This window comes from Carassius gibelio, chromosome B10, assembly GCF_023724105.1.
Source record: "Carassius gibelio isolate Cgi1373 ecotype wild population from Czech Republic chromosome B10, carGib1.2-hapl.c, whole genome shotgun sequence".
Lineage (NCBI taxonomy): Eukaryota > Metazoa > Chordata > Actinopteri > Cypriniformes > Cyprinidae > Carassius > Carassius gibelio.
The window spans coordinates 7,043,834-7,050,797 of NC_068405.1; the positions used below are offsets into that span (position 1 = coordinate 7,043,834).

A 6,964-nucleotide genomic window follows, 5' to 3' on the forward strand; every position below is an offset into this window, starting at 1 on the left:
TGGTAAAAGCCAGCACCCATCAATAGAACGGAGGTTACTGACGGGTGACATATCCTGGGATGAACCCTCTCGTGAAGCGACACTCCTTCCAGTAATGCTGAGGGGAGTTTTATGGACGGTGACCTGGCACTTCATCTGGGAGTACCTATAATACCCGTCACTCACCCCATCTCAGTTAACGCACTGGGTGGACAACTCCTGTCATCGGTCACCCACATTTCCCCAGACCGGTGAGTCTGATCACATTGGGTAACCACGTTGAGGAGATTCAATTTCTCCTCATTAACTCCGCATTGGCTCCTGTGGTGTTAGGACACCCCTTGCTCACACTGCACAACCCTCACATAAACTGGCGTCAGAACTCTGTCATGTCTTGGAGTGAGAACTGTCATGCATCTTGTTTGGTGTCTGCGTGTTCTTCTGTGTCTTGTTCTGTGTTGCAGGAGGAGCAGGTGGATCTGTCTAACGTGCCCGGGGAGTACCTCGACCTGAAGGAAGTGTTCAGTAAGTCCCGGGCTGCTTCTCTTCCTCCGCACCGTCCTTATGACTGTGCTATAGACTTATTGCCAGGTACATCTCCGCCTAAGGGCAGATTATATTCTCTTTCCACTACGGAGAGGGAGGCCATGGAGAAATATATTTCTGATTCTCTTGCAGCCAAACTCATCCGTCCTTCCTCTTCTCCTGCAGGGGTGGGATTCTTCTTTGTGGGCAAGAAGGACGGTTCCCTGCGTCCTTGTATTGATTACCGAGGGTTGAACAGCATCACGGTAAAGAATACTTTTAATTCCCAGAGGGGGCACTTTGAATATTTGGTTTTGCCTTTCGGTCTGTCCAACTCCCCCCCGGTTTTCCAGGCACACGTTAACGATGTGCTGAGAGACATGGCTGATCAGTTCATATATGTTTACCTGGATGACATATTGATTTTTTCTTCGTCTCTCCAGGAACACGTTCAGCACATCAGACGAGTGCTTCAGAGGCTGTTGGAGAATGGGCTTTTTGTCAAGTCGGAGAAATGCGTTTTTTCATGCAAAGTCTGTTGCTTTTTTAGGATATATCATGTTGTCTGAAGGGGTGCACACGGATCCCGACAAGATTCAGGCAGTGGATAATTGGCAAACTCCAGATTCCTGCAAGGCACTGCAGAGGTTTCTGGGCTTTGCCAATTTTTACCAGCGTTTTATTGGCAACTATAGCCAACTAGCCGCGCCTCTTACAGCCTTGACCTCCACCATGACTACTTTCAGGTGGTCTAGTGCAGCTGATGTTGCACTCTCTAAACTTAAGAACTGCTTTGTTTCAGCCCCCATTCTTGTTGCTCCTGATTCCTCTCGTCAGTTTGTGGTGGAGGTCAACGCTTCAGAGGTGGGGGTAGGTGCGGTTCTCTTCCAGCACTTCTCTGTGGACGGCAAGGTTCATCCGTGCGCTTATTATTCTCATCGTTTGTCTTCCACTGAATGTAATTACGACATTGGTAATAGAGAGTTGCTGGCAGTCAAGTAAGCCTTGGAGGAGTGGCGTCATTGGTTGGAGGGTTCGGGGGTACCTTTCATTGTTTGTACTGACCACAAGAATCTTGAATACATCAGATCCGCAAAACGACTTAACTCTAGGCAGGCTGGGTGGGCACTTTTTTTCGGTCGGTTCGATTTGGAATGAGGGTTGCGATGTTTAGCGTCACAGAATCCATCCTCTTGGAGTCAGCATATCTCATGGGTTGAGTATGCGCATAACTCATAACCAGTGTTGTCCACGGGCCTTTCTCCGTTTGAGTGTAGTTTAGGGTACCAGCCACCAATTTTTCCTATTCTGGCATCTGAAGTCACGGTTCCCTCTGCTCACGAATTCGACCAGGGGTGCAGAGACATCTGGAGAATGGCCAGGGAGACCTTTCTCCAGGTGGGTTTGCGCACTAAGGTCCAGGCCGATCGCCACCGGTCAAAACCTCCCGTCTACATTGCTGGTCAAAAAGAGTGGCTTTCATCAGCTGATATTCCTCTCCGCTCCTTTTGTAGAAAATTAGCTCCTAAATTAATCGGCCTGTTTACCATCACCAAGATCCTCAGTCTGGTGACGGTCAGCCTTAAACTCTCTCCGGCTTACCGGAGGATTCACCCCGCCTTACATGTATCTAAAATCAAGCCAGTTTTTCGTTCGACTATTAATCCGCCTGTCCCAATTCCCCCACCGCCGCGAATCATAGATGGGGAACCAGCCTATTCGGTTAATCGTATCCTGGACTCAAGGCGGTGGGGACGTGGATTCCAGTACTTTTTGGACTGGGAGGGTTACGGTCCGGAGGAGAGGAGTTGGGTTCCTGCCCGGGACATATTGGATCATTCCCTTATCGATGCTTACAATCGCCAGGTAGGATCCTCTGAGAGCGTCAGGTGACGCTCCTAGAGGGTGGGGTAATGTCACGGTTTGCAGGTTTGCTTGCTCATTTTGTGTGTACTGCACTGATCTGATTGCCTATTAGCGCCAGCTGCGCTAACGAGCAATCAGATCAGTCGCAGGTGTGTCTCATTTATTAGCCCTATACTGTATGTAGGGCTGTGTCAGTCAGGTTCAGTGTCAGATCGTTTGGTTTGCTGTCTCTGTTCTGATCTCTGTTCTGTGCAGTTCTGGTCCTGCTCTTGGTTTACACGGAGATCCAGCTTGTATGTCTGCTTGAACTGTGGTCTGCCTATGTTTGAGGATCGTCGCAACACATCACATTTCTAGTCTGCCCTGCTTGGAGTCTACACTGCAGTTGTCGTGTTTCCTAGGACCTGCTTGGTGCCCGTTGTCTGCCAGCAATTCTATTTGGTCTACTGACTGTTTCATTAAACCTTATTACTACTCGCTACTGGATTCTGTCATATGATTCCTGACAGAAGATGAAACAAAACATTGTGGGAGGAAAGAGACAACTAGTATAAACAGTAAAAGAGTAGAAACAGACCAAAATAGCAGGTCAAATCAACCGTTCAGCAATGGAGCTTGTATAATGAGTGTCTTAATTATTTTGTCAAAAATAATGAAGCAAAAAATAAACTATTAGTACCAACATTCTGCAGTTTAAATGTTATAGTCAATGCCATTTTAAGTGTGGAATAGTACCTCTTTCTGTTATTTGAATCTTTTTGTTGGATTAACCAGAGGACGGAAATTCAACAAAATAGATTTATATCAATCTTACCTCTAAATACTAGCTGATCCTGTTGCCCAAGAGCTGTTGAACATCATGACACACAAGGGCCTCCAGTATATGCTGTAGATATCAGTGGCTACCTTTCAGAATAATTTAGGTTCCAGCATTGTTCCAGCATGCAGTGGACAAGATCCTGAGTGGCTTGAATGGAGCACAGTGTTATCTCAATGACCTGTTAATCACAGGAAAAGATGATGAGGATCATCTCAGGAATCTTAATGCAACAATGCAGTGGCTAAAAGAGTTTGGCTTTCGGGTAAAGAAAGACAAATGTGAATTCTTCCAACCCACTACTGAATATCTTGGACATGTAATTGAAAGTGCTGGTCTCCACAAAGCACCATCAAAGGTAAACACTATTGTGGATGCACCATTTCCAAAGAACGTAAGCCAGCTGAGATCATTCCTAGGGCTAGTAACTATTCAAAGTTCATGCCAAACCTGGCAAGCAGACAAAAACTGCCACATATTTGTCTGACGTTTTGGCTTAAATCTCTCATGGCAAGAGGGGAGAGATAACATACAAAGTCAAACCTTATTTGGTTAGACGAATTGAGCTGACAGTACAGTCAATGGTCCTAGAGCTGTAAATTTGAATAAATTTTTCCTCAAATGTGCATTCAGGAGAAAAGTTTACAAACTGGGGGAAAAAAGTTTTTTTGTGAACAGTCATCTAAATCGTATACAATTCATCAAATGAATACTATAATCATAATAGTCATTGTGCTACTAATGTACAGTAAAGAACAGAGAAGCTATCATTAGCTCAACAACTAATGAATGCGCATTTAATCTGCCATAATTAGCATCTGTAATACATAGCATATATGTACTACTATGTGTTTTATTTGCCTGTATGTTGGATGTGAAATGTATTATTATGAGTGGCCTTTTTTATTCTTAAATAAGCATGAATTTTGTATCTATAAAACTTTACATTATAAACAGAGCTTATAGTTAATTGTTATGCATTAATAACTTCTGCCATTCATGTAGAGGACAGTATATAGGATGATGTCAGATTATATCATCCATTTGGAAAATTACAATTCTGACTGTTTCACATCCTCAGTCATCACTGACGTCTTTGGGGTTGGTGAAATGTCTGTCTGAGCAGCTAATCTTGTTTGCTCTGGGCATATGAGCTGTTACGCGACATCAAAAACAGGAAATCTCACAGAAAAATGTGCGTATTCATCATCAGATTTGCAATCAACAATAAAGAACAATGAAATTCTGTTCACATTTGTTTCCATTTAAGTATGTGATACACACCGATGGTCATGTAGGTTAGTGATTTATACTGATTTTGTTGCAAGACAAAATCAAAGGGGAAAGAAGTATATGTCTAAAATCTATGAGCATGTCTTTAACTTTGGTAAATGATTTCATAGGCCCTTGTGAATCTTATAAGTGTTTATGCATTTTATGACAAGACAAGATTCAGGTTGTATACTGTTACAAAATGTTATAAAGGTACAACTTCTAAAAAATGCAATGGATAATGCAATTCATAGTATCTGTATTATTTTTATTTATTTTTTTTACTTTGAAAACACAGATACTCAGGTTGGGTTTCCAGATTTTCTGGGGACATTCCATAAACGTAATAGTTTTTACAATGTACGAACAGTATTTTCTGTCCCCTTCCCCTAACCCTAACCAGCTTAAAAAACAGTGGTCCATCAAGTTCCCTAAAGCTGTTTTTAGAGCACTGGAGCGTGTCCAAAAATTTTTTTATAAATAAATACAGTCACAGATCTGTCAAGTACAATATAGTAAATCCTGTAAATAAGTATGCATAGATTATGTTTAAGTTCTGAGCCTTTCACTGTTACCAAACTAAACAAATAGCAGTGTGGTTTGTCTAAATAATACAGTGAGACAGTTGTATTGCGTGATTTAAACTCTTGTTTGGATTACTATGCACTGATTGTAGTAGGGAATTTGCTAGGCATTGTGCAAGGTTTGGTAGATTCAGGAAGTTGCATAAATGTTTACTTGTCACATCGTCATCATGGGAATTTACTGGAACAAGCCAGTTTACTCACATCCATCCAGTATTTAAGAGACGGTACCACAGATGCCTTAGTAAATACAGACTGTGACATTGTAATAACTGGACAAGACATCTATTCAAGGTAAACCATTCATCTCCGTTTTATATTATGTTATGTTATTTTTATGACTTGTATCTTTGTATCTGTATCGTTATTAGAGTTAACTTAATAATCAATTAATAAAAGCAAGCTTCTAAATACAGTTTTAATCTATGGTAAACATAATTTCAGTTAACCAGAGAATAATAATTTTACATTAGGTTCTTTTTTTTCAGGATGAAGACATTACGTGCAATGCTACTGATGCTGTTTGTTGCATCAGTCTTTTCAAAACCAGTACGTTTTTTTTTTTTTTTAAATACTGTTACTGTTGATCACATATAGCATGCAGTACTATTATTAATGAAATTATCTATTAATAATTGTAATTATAACTGTTTAAATCCTCAGTTTGGTTTGCGCAGAAGATTTGATTCATCGGACTCTGTGCGATCTAGATTCAGTTCAGAGGGAAATGATTCAAGCAGAGAAGACAGGAAGGATTCACAGTCTGATGAGAATTCTGAATCAAACGGGTGTAAATCAAGTGATTCTGAATCTTCGGAGGAAGTTATCAGCGTTGTGTCAAGCACATTCCCTCCAGCTAGCACAACAAGTCCATTGACTGCTGGCAAGACAACAACAACAACAACAACAACAACACCAGCTACCACAACACAAGCCATCACACAATGTGTTACTGAAAGAAGGGGTGATAATAGTGTTGTTATAATATCTTGTAGTACTTCTCCATAATCATCAGTTGAATGTTTAAAGATGTACAGTTCATTACAATTTACAATATAGTCATGTTTATGTACTGATAATGAAGGTCTTGGCACTGAATGATGTAACTTTTAAAATGATTTACTTTTAAACTTCATGTCACTATTATGGTTTTAAATCTTTCAAATACAATTGTCACAACGGTTTTATGATTTAACACCCTTTAACACATTGTTTTCCGATGGGATTTATTATTGGTTGTACTTTGTCTGAAGCAATAAAATACTACTTACCAGCATACTGAAATGAGAGTTCAATACATTTTTTGCAACTTTTTTCAGCAACCAAATGAATTATAATGGTTATAATTATTATTATAACATTTGTGTAAATGAACCCACTATATTCTATTTTTCTAATTCAGCAAAATAATTTACATTTATTAATATTATTATTATTATTATGAGATCAATTTAAATAAGATTAACATCACCATTCTATAACATTTCAAAATAACTTCAATTAATCTAAAAAATGTACGTCTTGTGTGGCATAGTTCTCACATGGTAACACTGAGTCAAGAAGGGTGACTGCTAAATTATATTGAAAAGGTTTGGGATTGGAAATAGAAGATGCCAGAGTCCTGAGTGAAGTGCCCTCTATAGGAGTTCATGGGCACTCCAGCTGATGATCGTGACATAAACAGAGAGAATAAATAGGTTAATGGTGGCCTCCGTGGCCATGATGATATGGTAGAAGGCTTCCGTGGCCGTGACGGGACAGACAGTGAGTTGGTAGATGGCCTCCATAGCCATGACAGGACATGACGAGAGTTCTTGGATGGCCTCTGTGGCCCTGATAGGGCAGGCAATGAGTTCATAGACGGCCTCCTTAGCCGCGACAAAGCAGTACAAGAGTTCATTGATGGCTACTACTGACACCT

At 40.7% G+C, this 6,964-nt stretch overlaps 1 long non-coding RNA gene across 1 annotated transcript; it reads left to right on the forward strand.

Moving 5' to 3' along the window:
* Positions 1 to 5,204: 5,204 nt before the first annotated feature.
* On the forward strand, positions 5,205 to 6,319 carry LOC127966744 (uncharacterized). Its single transcript, XR_008155691.1, has 3 exons — positions 5,205 to 5,337; positions 5,532 to 5,592; positions 5,707 to 6,319. It is a non-coding gene; the product is annotated as an uncharacterized LOC127966744 (long non-coding RNA).
* Positions 6,320 to 6,964: the final 645 nt, after the last annotated feature.